The sequence below is a fragment of the Dendrobates tinctorius genome, unplaced genomic scaffold (genome assembly GCF_039654945.1).
Source record: "Dendrobates tinctorius isolate UK_male_01 unplaced genomic scaffold, ASM3965494v1 ptg000245l, whole genome shotgun sequence".
Taxonomy (NCBI): Eukaryota; Metazoa; Chordata; class Amphibia; order Anura; family Dendrobatidae; genus Dendrobates; species Dendrobates tinctorius.
This window is the reverse complement of record NW_027361912.1, coordinates 9494836-9511116: the sequence shown is the minus strand read 5'-3', so window position 1 is coordinate 9511116 and position 16281 is coordinate 9494836. Positions and strand designations below refer to the sequence as shown.

The following is a 16281-nucleotide window of genomic DNA, read 5'->3' as shown; positions in this document are numbered from 1 at the left end:
TAGGGAAAAAAAAAGTTCCACCCTTCAATCAATTATCATCGATTGAAAACACATGCACACCTCTCCAAACTGTTGGGAGGCTAGTTGTAGGTGGAATCTATATTGCTTGGAATCTAATAAAAAAAAAACCATTTTCTATGTGTTTTTTTTTTTACCTTTTTTTTTTTTTCTCTTTTCCCCTTTCTCCCTTTTAGCATCCATATTAAAGAAATATATATCTTTTGACTCATCAGATATATATATAAATTCTTTAATATGGATGCTAAATGATAAATAACCTTATTAATTTTATTAATTTTAAACATGGAAGAAGTATATGTATAATGAGAAGAGAAGGGAGAAAAGAAAAGAAAAAGGAGAAGGAAAGGGAAGGAAGAGGGAGGAAAAGAGAGAAAGGGGAAAAGAGAAAAAAGAAAAAAAAAACACATAGAAAATGTTTTTTTTTTTTCTTTTAATAGATTCCAAGCAATATAGATTCCACCAACAACTAGCCTCCCAACAGTTTGGAGAGGTGTGCTTGTGTTTTCAATCGATGATAATTGATTGAAGGGTGGAACCTTTTTTTTTTCCTATATAAATGTGTCTTTTAAAGATATATATGATTTTACCTAATGAAGGCTAATTTTATGTATAGCCGAAACGCGTTGTGTTTTTATGTCTAATAATAAACTGGATATTCCTTTAAATATTCAGAGTAATTAATGAATCAGCCGGAAGCGCTCCTTGACAAACTGGAAATCCTTTTCTGCATTCTCTGATGAATCTCCTACAAGGTAGTTCGTTCCACCTGTTTTGAGCTGCAGGCCAGCAGATCCAGACGATTACTCCAGTACCCGTTACACAGGGTTATATGCTGAGCAACAAGACACCAAAAAGGTTAGAAGAATTTTTTATTTCTTTCTGACATAATTAAAACTCTGCACTTAGTTCTGCACCTCCCTTCTGTCATGGTTTGAACAGCGTTCTTGCCCTGCACTCACAGGGTTAAGTGTTCGTGGCCTCTTTCTGGATCTGGGAGGGGTATTTATACTCACTCTTTACCAGGGTTCTCTCTCAGCTATACTGTTGTTCTGGTGTGTCTGACCCTGGTGTGCGTGTATTCTGAGATGCTTGTTTGCTTCCCGTGTATGACCCGGCTTGTTCCCTCACCCTGTTCTCTGTCTCTCGTTTTGGTACTATTGTCTTCTCCGGTTCTGACCTCCTGGCTTGGCTATCGTTACTCCGTTACAGTTTGTCCCTATTGTACCGTCTATTGCCCGCTCTGGTTTTCTTACCTATTGCTACGTCCTGACTACCCTTTCTGTCTAAACCCTCTGGTACTGTATTGCTATCTTGTGCTTTGACTCTGGCTTCATCTGGTTTCTGTCTCTATCTAGGCCCCTTGGTAACATTGTCCTGTAGTTACCTTTCTAGGAGTTTCCCTTCAGCTCCTAGATCTGTGGAGCTTAGGCCACGCCCCCAGCAGTCATGTGCTTCAGGTCCTGATACTCTGAAGCACGCATCGTCACCGCTGCTGCCCTGCTCCACAGGTATCTTTGTGCACTGTCTTTGTACTCAGGACACCCGCACTGGCTCAGTGAGCAAGTGCAGTGCAGGGTTCCTGACATTATAGCTGACCATTTCAGTTTTTTTTTTTTTTTTCTCTCTCTGAAGGGGAAAAAAAAAAAAAAAAAGTGTTATCCTCATGGATCCCATACAAGTTTTGGCTGATCAGGTCAAGCACCTGACCCAAATGTTCCACAAACTTAATGTGGAACAGCGCACGATGGCCCAGACCCAGCAACAGTTGGTGGATACTGTGCAGGGGGCTGTCGCTGCAGGGGCTCCTAGTGCTGGGGATAGAGATGTGTCATTGGCATTCCTGAATCTCCGGTCAAATTGCCAGACCTTTTCTCAGGGGATAAAAAGGAGTTCAGGTCTTTCAGAGAAGGATGCAAGCTTTTTTTTTTCTCTGAGGCCCAGCTCCTCTCGGGGATGAGTTCCAGAGGGTGGGGGTTGTCATTTCCCTACTTCGAGGGGCTCCACAGGCATGGGCTTTTTCTTTCTCTTCCTCTGCTCCTGAACGTATGTCTGTGAATTTGTTCTTTGAGGCTCTGGGGCACATTTATGATGAGCCTGATAGAGTGCATCTGGCAGAGGATATGGTGATGAGTGTGACACAGGGGAGGAACTCTGCTGAATGGTTCTGCTCTGAGTTCAGACGCTGGGCAGCGGAGGTCTCCTGGGATGATGCTACCCTCCGGGGTTTGTTCTGTAGAGGCCTGTCCGAACGTTTGAAAGATGCCTTAGCCCTTCATCCTCCACCGGATTCTTTAGAGGACGCTATGATCCAGGCTGTCCGCATGGACCGTAGGCTGCGGGCAAGAGGGGTCATGCTGCAGGAGACCCCTTTATTCTCCAATCTGAGAGACTCTGCATCTAGTCCTGAGCCCATGGAGGTTGGTGCCACGTCATTGGAGGAAAAAGAGAGGAGACACCGAAGAAACAACCAATTGTGCTTTTACTGTGGATCCGCTGGACATTGGAGAAGGAACTGTCCTTCTTGCCCTTCTTCAGTGAAGCCGTCAGGAAAACGACTGAGTCTGGGTAACAATCGAGGAGGTTGCCCAGACTCCCAGGTACCCTTTTTCTCACTTGCTAAAATTCTGCTTCCAGTGGAACTGGAACTTACAGGCGGTCCAGTTAGGACTACCGCCTTTGTTGACTGTGGTTCTTCTATTAATCTGATCGATGCCAAAGTTGTGACTTTTCATAAGATAGGGACAGTCAGGTTAAAAAATCCTGTTAAAATCGTGGCAATTGATTCTTCTCCTCTCACCCGGGAGGGAATTTGTTTCATGACTGATACCTTTTCTCTGAAAGTGGGTTCCACTCACGTGGAAAAATTAAGATGTTTTGTTATAAATAATCTGCCGGCTGGACTGGTACTGGGTATGCCTTGGCTTCAACGTCACAATCCTACTATTGACTGGGTCACAGGGGAGATCAATAAGTGGGGTTGTATGGCTAACGGTCTATGTTGTAACTTGACAACCCTTGTCACCCCAGTAAAATCTGTGTCAGTGTCGTCTGTCGATCTGGAAGGTATTCCGGAGTACCTGAAAGATTTTGAAGATGTATTTTCTGAAAGTGAGGCTGAGGCGCTACCACCACATAGACCCTTTGATTGTGCCATTAATCTAGTCCCTGGAGCCAAGTTACCCAAGGCTCGCCTGTTCAATTTGTCCGGGCCCGAACGTCTAGCCATGAAGGAGTACATTACTGAGATTCTCCGCAAAGGGCATATTAGGCCTTCTGTTTCACCTGTGGCAGCAGGTTTTTTTTTTGTTAAGAAAAAAGATGGTGGTTTGCGGCCGTGCCTCGACTTTCGGGAATTAAACAAAATTACTGTGAAAAATACATACCCTCTCCCCCTAATTCCTGATCTATGTAACCAACTCACCGGGGCCAAGTGGTTCTCTAAACTGGATTTACGTGGGGCATATAACCTTATAAGAGTCCGTGAAGGGGACGAATGGAAAACAGCATTCCTGACAACTGAAGGGCTGTTCGAAAACTTGGTTATGCCCTTTGGTCTCACCAACGCTCCTGCTGTTTTTCAGAATTGTATTAATGTAATTTTTTCTGATTTAATTGGTCGTTTTGTGGTTATCTATTTGGATGACATTCTGGTGTACTCGGTGGACAGTCAATCTCACTTGCACCATTTGCGGATGGTTCTCATGAGACTGAGGGAGAATCATTTGTATGCCAAGTTGGAAAAATGCTCATTTTTCATGCAAGAAGTATCCTTTCTGGGGTTGATTGTGTCAGGGGAGGGGTTCCGCATGGATCCTAAGAAAGTCCAGGCTGTTACGGAGTGGGTGCCGCCTCATGACTTGAAAGGGTTGCAGCGATTTTTGGGCTTTGCCAACTTTTATAGGAAATTTATTAAGGGCTTCTCACAGGTGGTAAAGCCTCTAACGGACCTCACTCTCAAGGGAGCTGATGTAAAAAATTGGTCTGTAGCTGCAAAAAACTCTTTCATGACATTAAAAAAGTGCTTTTCTTCAGCCCCTGTATTGGCACAACCCGACCCGTCAAGACATTTTGTCGTGGAGGTTGATGCCTCGGAAGTAGGGGTGGGGGCAGTTTTGTCTCAGGGCCCTCCTACCCTTACTAATCTGAGGCCTTGCGCCTTCTTCTCTAAAAAATTTTCCTCTGCCGAGAGAAATTACGATGTCGGCAATAGAGAGTTGTTGGCGGTAAAGTTGGCTTTTGAAGAATGGAGGCATTTCCTGGAGGGGGCTGTTCATCCCATTACAGTCATCACCGATCACAAAAATTTGGCCTATATCGAGTCTGCCAAGAGATTGACCCCCAGACAGGCTCGGTGGGTGCTTTTTTTTTCTCGATTTCAGTTTACCATCACATTCTGCCCGGGATCTAAAAACATCAAGGCTGATGCCTTATCACGAAGCTTTGATTCAGTGTCCCCTCCAGAACCTCCCTCCTCCATTCTTCAGCCAGGAGTATTGGTGGCCGAAATCTCATCTGAGTTACAGAGAGGGATTTTGGAGGCCCAGGCTCGGGCTCCTGGTGGTAAACCCCCAGGTAAATTGTTTGTACCGGAACGTTTCCGTCTCGGACTTATGCAGGAATTTCACGATTCTGTGTTGAGTGCTCATCCTTGGATTGCAGCTACCCGGGGGGGCAATTGCGAGGGATTTCTGGTGGCCCTCTATGGTAACAGATATTAAAAAGTTTGTGACTGCATGTGGGGTGTGTACTCGTTCTAAAAGTTCTCAGGTCCGGCCGGCCCAGGAATTGGTGCCTTTGCCAATTCCGGATAGACCATGGACACATTTGTCCATGGATTTTATCACAAATCTTCCTCCTTCCAGGGGCAACTCGGTGATATGGGTGGTGGTGGATAGGTTTTCAAAACAAGCTCACTTTGTACCTCTCCCCGCGTTACCATCTGCTGAAACCCTGGCCCGCTTATTTATGCAGCATATAATTAGGTTGCATGGAGTGCCTATGAATGTGGTGTCAGACAGAGGGGTACAGTTTGTAGCCAGGTTCTGGAGGGCCTTTTGCAAAAAGCTGGGGATTTCATTGTCCTTCTCCTCTGCCTACCACCCAGAGTCTAATGGACAGACGGAGCGCACGAACCAATCGTTGGAGCAGATTCTGAGATGCTTGGCCTCTTCCAGGCAGGAGGACTGGTGTGAGGTATTGCCCATGGCAGAGTTTGCATTCAACGGTCGTGTGAGTCAATCTACTGGGAAGTCTCCCTTTCAGGTCAACTATGGGTTTAACCCACATTTTGGAGAGTTTTCCCGCATGGATTCAGGTTGTCCTGGTGCTGAGGATGTGACACAACGTCTTAGAATTCTTTGGAGGGAGGTTCAGAGTAATATTTCCAAGGCACAGGAAAACTATAAGCAGTTTGCTGACAGGAGGAGGGGGCCAGGTCCAGCAATTGCAGTAGGGGAGAAGGTGTGGCTATCCACCCGCAATATCAAGCTTAAGATACCTTCTATAAAGCTGGGCCCCAAGTTTATTGGCCCATACAAAGTTGTGGAGGTTGTTAACCCAGTAGCCTACCGACTGCAGCTGCCCACCTCCTTTAAAATTTCTGATGTCTTCCACAGGTCCCTGTTAAAGCCTGTGGGGACGGTGAGAGAGGATCTCTCATCTAATGCTGCGCCAGTGCTGGTAGAGGTGCAGCTGGAGTATGAAGTAGGGCGCATTGTTGACTCCCGGTGGGTGCGCCGGAGACTCCAGCATCTGATACACTGGAAGGGGTACTCTCTGGAGGCGATCATCGGTCATGGGTTCCGGCCAGTTCGGTGCATGCCGATCGTCTGGTGCGGGCTTTCCACGCCAGATACCCAGACAAGCCTGGGGGTCCAGTGGCCCCCCATTAAAAGGGGGGTACTGTCATGGTTTGAACAGCGTTCTTGCCCTGCACTTACAGGGTTAAGTGTTCGTGGCCTCTTTCTGGATCTGGGAGGGGTATTTTTACTCACTCTTTGCCAGGGTTCTCTGTCAGCTATACTGTTGTTCTGGTGTGTCTGACCCCTGGTGTGCGTGTATTCTGAGATGCTTGTTTGCTTCCCGTGTATGACCCGGCTTGTTCCCTCACTCTGTTCTCTGTCTCTCGTTTTGGTACTATTGTCTTCTCCGGTTCTGACCTCCTGGCTTGGCTATCGTTACTCCGTTACAGTTTGTCCCTATTGTACCGTCTATTGCCCGTTCTGGTTTTCTGACTTATTGCTACGTCCTGACTACCCTTTCTTTCTAAACCCTCTGGTACTGTATTGCTAACTTGTGCTTTGACTCTGGCTTCATCTGGTTTCTGTCTCTATCTAGGCCCCTTGGTAACATTGTCCTGTAGTTACCTTTCTAGGAGTTTCCCTTCAGCTCCTAGATCTGTGGAGCTTAGGCCACGCCCCCCAGAAGTCATGTGCTTCAGGTCCTGATACTCTGAAGCACGCATCGTCACCGCTGCTGCCCTGCTCCACAGGTATCTTTGAGCACTGTCTTTGTACTCAGGACACCCGCACTGGCTCAGTGAGCAAGTGCAGTGCAGGGTTCCTGACACCTTCTTTTTCTGGATATTCCTTGAAATACTCGGAGTAATTAATGAATCAGCCGGAAGCGCTCCTTGACAAACTGGAAATCTTTCTCTGCAATGGTGTAACTTGAAACTTATAGACACCATTATTATTATTTATATTATTAGCTTGATATTGTGTAGAATAATGAACACATAATATAGGATAAGATCGTAAAGCTTGTAACCACCATCCTGAGAAGACTGTTGTATAATCTAAATAATAAAAATATTGGAGAAAGAGAAACCAATCACAAACTAAAATGTTTCTATGCACAAAGCATGGGCAACAAACAAGCAGAATTGGAACTACTAACGCAGGAAAAGAAATATGATGTCATTGGAATCGCTGAAACTTGGTGGGACAATACACATGATTGGAATACAAGGCTAGAAGGATACAACTTATTTGCAGGAAACAGACTTGATAAACTAGGAGGAGGTGTCGCATTGTATGTTAGAAATGCGTATATCTGCACAGAGATTGAAGCTTCAGAGACTGGGAGTTCTGTGGAAACTGTTTGGGTAAGAATACAAGGACAGAACAATGGAAAGGACACCATTGTAGGCATTTACTACAGGCCGCCAGTGCAAGCTGAAGATATGGATGAACTCTTCATGCATCAAATGACCAAGTTCTCCAAAAAATATGACATAGTTGTCATGGGAGATTTCAACTATCCAGACATTTGTTGGGAATCTCTCTCAGGCAAAACTAACAGGTCAAGTAAATTCTTATCCTCTCTTGCTGACAACTTTATCTTCCAAAAGGTAGGAGAGAAAACAAGGGGAACTGCTACCTTGGATCTAATCCTTATAAATAGGGAGGAAATGGTTGAGGAGGTAAGAGTGTCTGAAACCCTAGGAGGTAGTGACCATGCTATTTTAGAATTTTGGATAACTAGAGGAGGAAGACCTGTGAAGACATCAAGGTTAGATTTCAGAAAGGCAGATTTTAAGGGACTCAGAAAGAGAAATGGAGGGATCCAATGGCTGGATATCCTTAAGGACAAAAATGTCCAGGAAGGATGGGAAATTTTGAACAATGATATTCTCAAAGCACCATCGTTAACAAATTCAAAAAGAGGGAAAAATAGGAAGCATTAAAGGAAACCAGGATGGATGAACACAGAACTTAAACGCATGCTAAAAAGGAAGAAATGTTTATCAAATGGAAAGAGGGAGACATATCTTAAGAATATAATGCTGTCTGCAGAACCTGCAGGGCATGAATCAGATTATCTAAAGCTGACAATGAATTAAGGCTTGCAAGAGACGTCAAACGCAATAAAAAGGGATTTTGGGTATATGTCAAAAGTAAAAGAAAAGTCAAAGATGCTATAGGATTTTTACAGGATGAAAATGATGAAACGGTAAGAAAGGATGATGAGAAGGCTGAACTTTTAAATTCCTATTTTACATCTGTTTTCTCTCAGAAAGGAAATGTAACATCGACTGATCTTCACTCTCTGATTAAGGGATATCTATAAACATAAAGATAGTGAGGAAACACTTAGCTAACCTAAATGAATTAAAGTCTCCAGGTCCAGATGAATTACACCCCAGAGTACTGAAGGAGAGAGCAGAAGAAATTTTTGAACCACTCTCCAAAATCTTTGAAAAGTCTTGGAGAACAGGAGAAGTCCTAGAAGACCGGAGAAGAGCAAATGTTGCTACTATCTTCAAAAAGGGCAAGAAGGTGGACCCAGGCAACTATAGGCCGGTGAGTCTGACTTCTATACCAGGAAAGATCTTTGAACAAATTATTAAACAACATGTATGTAATTATCTGGATAAGAAGTGATTAAACAGAGTCAGCATGTGTTTGTAACTAATATGTCATGTCAGACTAACTTCATTTCCTTCTATGACAGAAACACTGGGTGGATCAGGGAAATGCTGTAGATATAGGATATCTTGACTTCAGCAAAGTATTTGACAAAGTATCTCACACAATCCTCATAAAAAATGACTAACTATGGAATGGTTCAATAAGGAATAAATTCTTGGACTTTGAGTGCGCTGCCAGACGAATTCAATAACCACACAAGGTTAAAAAAGTTAACCCTTTAATCCCTACGCGTTTCGAAGCGTAACGCTTCTTCTTCAGGGGTAGATACATGACTACAGAGAGCTGTCATCACATTTATACATACAGGATTCAAATTTGGCGCCCTCAGAAACACGAGGAGCGCCGCAAAGGTCAAAGATCAAAGTAATTCAAGCATCAAGAGTTCATAAAGGTTAAACATTCTCTAATTAAAAATGATTAAAAATAAATCTTTATTTTAATATTACACATAGAATGAAATATTTTAGATCCACTACTACAGATGAATCTTTTCCTATCCGTGATTTCCTTAACTGCACTTCTGAATATGTCATTTATCTAATTGAGTGTGACTGTGGGAGACAATATGTGGGGAGAACCACACAACCGTTACATCTTAGAATGAACTCCCATAGACATAATATTAAAAAGGGTTTTCTTTTGCATGGTCTGTCTAGACATTTCTCATTAAAACATGATAAAAACCCTCATGGATTAAAAATTAGTCCCATCGAGCAGATTCCCTTCAACCATCCTGATAGGATAGGACAACTCAACAGGAAAGAAATCTTCTGGATTTATAGGTTGAACACTCTGAAACCTAATGGGTTAAATGAAATTTCTGAAGTGTTTCTTTGATATTTTCTTAGTTATCCCTAAATGTTCACTAATTTATTAATCTACCTATTGTCTTTTGTAATCAGGTACATTTATGAGTTTTTATTGTTTTTTATATGTCTCATATATTTTATTAATTTTTGATTTTGGTGTGTATTCCTTTCCTACACGTTTCACATATGTGGTCTTTTCCCCTTTCTTTCATTTGGGGGTGAATGGTTTATAATATTAAATAATTTCTCTCTTTTTAGGTATATATATATTTTATATATATATGTATATTTTTTCCTTGTACATTTTCTACACCCTCTTAGTGGGTTAATCCTACCTATATATACTATAATCTTCATTTATTATGGCCAATACGGGTGTATATATCCTTCAAATTATTTTATCTATTACACGTTTTTTTTCATATTAATAATAATATTTTTATTTAATAATATTTTCATTCATTTTTGACGTAATTTTTACTTTTTACGTATTGTTTTCGTTCATATTCCTTACAATGGGACATTGTTCTGGAAACTAAGGTGTTAATTTCCCTTTTTTTGGTCATTATTTTGCATTTTTTCGTTTCTTACAATTTTTCTCTGTTCCTCTGGTTCGTGTTATTGGAACCTCGCATCTCGAATAGACTGCTGAAATGAAATTAATTATGCGTTTTTCTGTTCAAAAAATATCTTCATGCATACAGATTTTTATAATAATTAGTTTTTGTTCTGGGTGACTTCTTTTTAATATATACAATATTTTTTAATATTTCTTCAGCGGTATTCGATCATGTTTCTTCCATTTGCGGTTTTTTCTTTTTTCTTTGTTCCTTTTTTGCCTTTTGTCTTCCAGTTCACGCCACGGATTTCTCATGGAATTTGAATTAAATAACTAGTGACACATTTTATTTTTATTTTTATTTTTATTATTATTTTCATCTTTATTAATTTTTTTCACATCAATTTCATTAGCGTATTTTTATTCATACATATACATTTACTATTTAATTATCACTTTTATAAATATCTTTCTGTGAGACTCATACCAATGGTCGGATTACAAATTTTCTTTTAAATTCAAACACTCTCCCTGGTGTAGCGGTGTGTTCGCTGGACTTTGATCCCTTTTTTCTTTCTTCATCACGTCGTGGGTTCATTTTACATTTTTTTCTCGTTTTTCTTTATATATATTTTTTATCATCCTTTTTCTTTTCTTCTTTTTCTTTTATCTGTAAAACATAATAAAGATTTATTTTTAATCATTTTTAATTAGAGAATGTTTAACCTTTATGAACTCTTGATGCTTGAATTACTTTGATCTTTGACCTTTGCGGCGCTCCTCGTGTTTCTGAGGGCGCCAAATTTGAATCCTGTATGTATAAATGTGATGACAGCTCTCTGTAGTCATGTATCTACCCCTGAAGAAGAAGCGTTACGCTTCGAAACGCGTAGGGATTAAAGGGTTAACTTTTTTAACCTTGTGTGGTTATTGAATTCGTCTGGCAGCGCACTCAAAGTCCAAGAATTTATTCCTTATTGAATTGTGGTACGGTTCCGCTGTGGACCGTTGGACGTGCAGCAGGCTGACTCACTATACAAGCTTTATTTTTTTTTTTGAGAAGGTGAGTTTAATACATTCAGTAATTGAGCATTTTACCCGGATAAGACCCTATTGCGCTTTTGTTTCAACCTTCTAGTGAAAATAACCTAACTATGGAATGGAAAAGGCAACAGTTAGGTGGATTCATAACTGGCTTAGTGATCGGACCCAAAGAGTGGTCGTAAATGGCTGCACATCCAGTTGGAAGAATGTCTCAAGTGGGGTACCACAGGACTCTATCCTGGGCCCTGTATTCTTCAACCTCTTTATCAATGATTTAGATGAAGGAATTGAGGGTAAACTGATTAAATTTGCTAATATAATTCCACAAATTAGGCCTAAAGAAAATGGCACTTCCCAAGAAATATGTATACCGAACAGATCAAGGAAGCATATAGCCATAAAATACACATTGCTTTATTAAAGGTCATACAAAAGACACAGACAATTATAAAAAGAGATGGATATTCAATTTAGATATCACACGTACATATGCCTACATGCAGTGTTCAAAAGTACATAAGGGGATACAATCATGTGTGTTCAATACATTTGAAAAGTCATAGTAAAATGCACCTTGTATAAATTGAAGGGGGCACCAAACATGTGACTTGTACAAAATCTACACTGCAGACAAATACCACCAAATTAAATATCACCAGTAAAAAGATGAAAAAACTCTGCAAGTTATATGTACCTATTACTAAATTGTATCTGTGCCAATAAATTTAGGATTCCAAACAGAGAGCTTATAATGTAGTACTTGGCAACGGTGCCATGCCAATTTAATCAAATGACACCGGAGGTATATGACAGTGTGTAACAGGAATTAAATGTAACTAGTGCCAAGACACTAAGCATTGAAATATCAGCTTAAGTTCTCACATGACATTAGTCCCCCTATCCCAAATGTGTGGCAACAACCCCTAGGAAGTAAGGTAGCAAGCATATGACCTGTAATATCGGAGTCTCCGTCGCGTGTTTCGCCTTAGCTTAGTCCTGGAGAAGTAAGTGAATGAGGCTACAAGATAAGCATGGACATATATAATGACATAATCACACAGATCTCTTACATGTGTGAAACTGTAATCGCACAGCGCCCAGCGTGTGACGTCATCATGGAGCGCGTCTCCCGGCCATCCAGCCACTCCCACATCAGACACGTCATGATGAGGAGGCAGCAGGGTCAGGCCAGGAAAGGCGCGTCACCAAGGCAACGCACCACGCTGAAGGATGACGTCGTTGACAGCCAAGCCACTCCTCCGCCTGGCGTGTCAGGGCAGAGAGGCGGTCCCGGCCTATCCAAAGAACATATCCACGCAGAGTGTGCACAGATGGCTACTTTGTTAGGGGAAAGGGGCAACATTCAAAGGAATCAGTATTATTATGTCATTTACACCAATAATAAACACATTGTATGTGCAAATATATAAGGCACATTAGTCACATAACCATGATATATGAGAGATCAGTACTCAGTATATTAAAAGGTCCCATGGCTCATATAATATAGCATGGTGAGGAAACCAACCCCTCCAAGGTTTACATGTGTAATGTACATGATGTAATCCCACAAAAATTAAATGAACTTAATATTATTAAATCGATTGTACCAATAATCAGGGGTCCCTCTTGCATAAACATACTGCGTTTACGTATGCATAGAACACATACATCGCATAACCATGATATATGAGAGATCAGTGCAACCAAGGGTATCCACCGATCTGTTTGTTCCAAAATCATTTTAATTTCTTAAAATTTATCCCCAGACATCCCTCCATTACATATAGGAGATCGAGCAACCTCCGGGATAAATTAGTTCATAGTTATCATGGTGGCCAAAAACCTGAGAAAATATTCGGGTCAAAGGGTCCTAAATGGGGATTTTTTCCCTGCAGAGAATGCATTGCGTTTCCCAATATGATACAGGCATCTTTCTTCTTGTCCAGTGATGGTTGCAAAACATATAACATCACCCAGCACATCACCTGTAATTCCATTGGTGTAGTGTACTATGCCGTGTGCCCGTGTGAGAAAATTTATGTTGGCATGACCTCTAGACCTCTAAAAACTAGAGTAAGGGAACACTATAGGGATATTAAAAATGCCCTTAAGATTGAGGACAACACTACTCTCAATCCAGTCCTGAGACATTTTAAGTTATTCCATTATAGTAATCCTAAATTGCTCAAGGTCTGTGGTATTGACAAAGTCTATATTGACCAGCGTGGTGGAAATTGGAGGAAAAAACTAGCTCAAATAGAAGTTGAGTGGATATACAGGCTGGAAACAGTACAACCACGCAGCACTCCAATATGGAGACTTATACTGGGCACCTAACCCCAAGTGTAGATGCACCCTCAGAGAAGTCCCAAGGAGGCCACTTGGCAAAATACATTAATAATGCAGATAGACAGTGTCCAAAATCAGGTGAAAAAATCCCCCAAACTTATTTTACTCTGCCCTAGATGTGATGTTTCAACCTGCCATAGGTCTTTTTCAAGCATACTTGTAAAGGACCTTAGGCAAGACCAGATGCTCGAAAAAGACCTATAGCAGGTTGATAGGTTGCATCTATGGCAGAATAAAATACATTTTTGGGATTTTTTCATCTGATTTTAGATGCTGTCTATTTGATTTATGGACAAAAATGTTGTGTCTGTTGTGTTTTTTTTTCAATGGATTGCTGCTGGATCAATTTTAATAGATCTTTACAAGATATGTTAAAGTAGCCTAAACATTCTAGGAGATATCAGCTCCGAAGCTTGCAGAATTATTAAAGCAACTTTGGATTTTGATAAATCCTGTAACTCAGGTTAAGAGCAAGGTAAGGAGTTCTGGGTGTCTGCAATACATGCTAAAATATTCTAATGCAAAAAAATGTAAAAAATAAAGTCACATGTAAAGCTTGTGAAAGTGTTAAATCTTAGCAAAGAAGATATGTCCGAAGAAATTTAAAGTCTGTAATAGAGTTGAGCGACTTTTGGTTTTTTAGGGTCGAGTTTCGTTTCGTGAAACCCGACTTTTCCAAAAGTCGGGTCGAGCAAGATCGGTGGTGTGTCTGATGGCGGGTGGGCCGAACCTGCACTTTCATCTGCAGCTTCCTCTTTGTCACCGTGTAAGATGGAACTGTATATGGGAAGGGTAACCTGAGTTTCATCAGGGTCAGATTCAGGCCGTGTAGCGTGCGAGGGGAATGTAGTGGTCTGGGTCAATGTACCAGCAGATTCATCGAGCAGTGGCTGGGCATCAGTGCACTTGTGTCGCCGCAAGGAGTACGGTCGCCACAGTGGCATTACCTTCCTCCTAGGGAGTGTGATTAGTGATGGGCGAGTACTAAATTACTCGGAATCGCTTGACTCTAGCGAGTCCAAGCCCGGGACTCGCTACTCGTTGCGAGTCTAGCGAGTCCAATGTTAATGAATGGGGAAGCGAGTCTTAGCGAGTAATGTGCGATTTACAAACAAAGACTGTGTTGGCAAGGACGATTGTGTACTGCCAGAACCAGTGGTCGAGGTCTTATCAGCCATCAAAGATGTTATCTGGTCATGCTCTTCCGGCCTCAAGACACGTTTTTGTTGAGTACTGGGAATTCTAGACAGGAGAAAGGTAGCTCTATCAATCCTCATCTGTCTACCTGTACCAGTGCCTTCTTGGGCACGACTGCTACGGCCACGACCTTGTCCCTTTGCAACCTCTTTTTTGGGAAATTGTGGTTTTTGTGACATTGTTGACAAATGCACAGTCACCGAGATGGAGTTAGGTGGTGCTGTAGGCGTCACTTGCTGGCGGGGTAAGTGTGTGTGCTGACACCTAGCAGTGAAGCTGCACACTAGTCCCTGCACTGTGCACTGCACTGTAAGGCTTGATCCTCCCTGCCTGCCTGCCTACAGTCTACACAGTACTCCTCTGTCCTCCTGGTAGCTCTCAGAAGAGCTGTTTGGGTTTAATATAAGGAATCTTGAAGTTTCCCTACACTAACTGACAATCCCTATGATCTGCTCATGCATCTACCTCACCCTGCTCTATCTCAGATCTCTCAGGAATGTAAAGGAAATGGCGGTGGAAAAGGCTTATATACAGCCTCGCCTCTCATACATGACATAGGCATCACGATGGACAGAAGCCAATCATAGTCCTGCCACAACCAACATTACTGAATATGATTGGCTAACATGCTTGTCCATCTAAAAAAGTTTTCTGACCTAACACGCTAGGCTGTCTCGGAAGCTTTGTAGGAACATAACAGATTCTATATTTGCGAGTCCCGAATCCAGTATACAGGACTCGGGATTCGTAGACTCGCTCAGACTCGCTCACAATCGCTGTGTGTTGACATAGGCTGTCTTGGAAACTTGTAGGAACATAACAGATTCTGTATAAGTGAGTCCCGAATCCAGTATACAGGACTCGGGATTCGTAGAATCGCTCAGACTCGCTCACAATCGCTGTGTGTTGACATAGGCTGTCTTGGAAACTTGTAGGAACATAACAGATTCTGTATAAGCGAGTCCCGAATCCAGTATACAGGACTCGGAATCGTAGACTCGCTCAGACTCGCTCAGACTCGCTCAGACTCACTGTTGACAGCGATGTGATATAGCGAGTCTAGCGAGTGAGAAAAAAAACTCTGACAAAACTAGGATTGCCATTGACTTGCATTGGACTCGTTACTGTGCGAGTAATCACTGGGAGAATCGGCGAGTAACGAGTCCAGCGAGTCCCTTACTATTCGCCGAGTAACGAGTCCTAGCGAGTAGACTCGCCCATCCCTAAGTGTGATGTCATGCTTGGGAGCAACGAAGGATCTCTCTAGCAGGTTAACTGATTGGGCGGCGTTATTCCCACGAGTCATGACCCTCCAAACAGCGTTCATGAAGGCAAAGTGTTTGTTTTACGTGGGCAGTATGGTTGCAAAGCTGAACCTTAAAGGAATGTCCAGAAGGGCACCACCAGGAGTGGAGCCTACGGTATAATTCGACTCCACCTGGGAAACCTCAACCATGCCAGCTACAGAAAAGATGCACACATTGCAAGCTTAATTCCGTTAACAAACGAGACTCCGTCATGCCCCGCGGTCCGAGTCCGGCTTACTAGAGGGACACGTGAGGCTCTAGCACATGAGATTGGCCAATAACTGGTGTGTCATGCCCTTACATGTCCGTGGCTGCATGTGCGCTACACTGAAAAGGCCAGCGTTTGTCGCTTACAGGTGCAGATAACCTGCTGAACAACGTTAGTGATGGGGATCTGTGATTACAAATATTACCCGCGAACGATGATTTCCCAGTAAGTGCAGGTCAACCGCAGTTCCGGAATTAGGTCTAACCGTCATTCCTGAAAAAATGAAAAACTTACATGTGCAAACCACAGGTGCTGTAGCTTGCTTAACAGCTCGCCAGCCGTTCTCAGGCCC

The 16281-nt window shown here is 42.3% G+C and overlaps 1 protein-coding gene across 2 annotated transcripts in view; it reads right to left on the bottom strand.

Annotated features, from left to right (window-relative positions):
• The window catches only part of LOC141060811 (lysozyme C-1-like), a 112802-nt gene that overhangs the window by 20869 nt on the left and 75652 nt on the right, over window positions 1–16281 (bottom strand). The gene's annotated exons all lie outside the window — the stretch shown is intronic.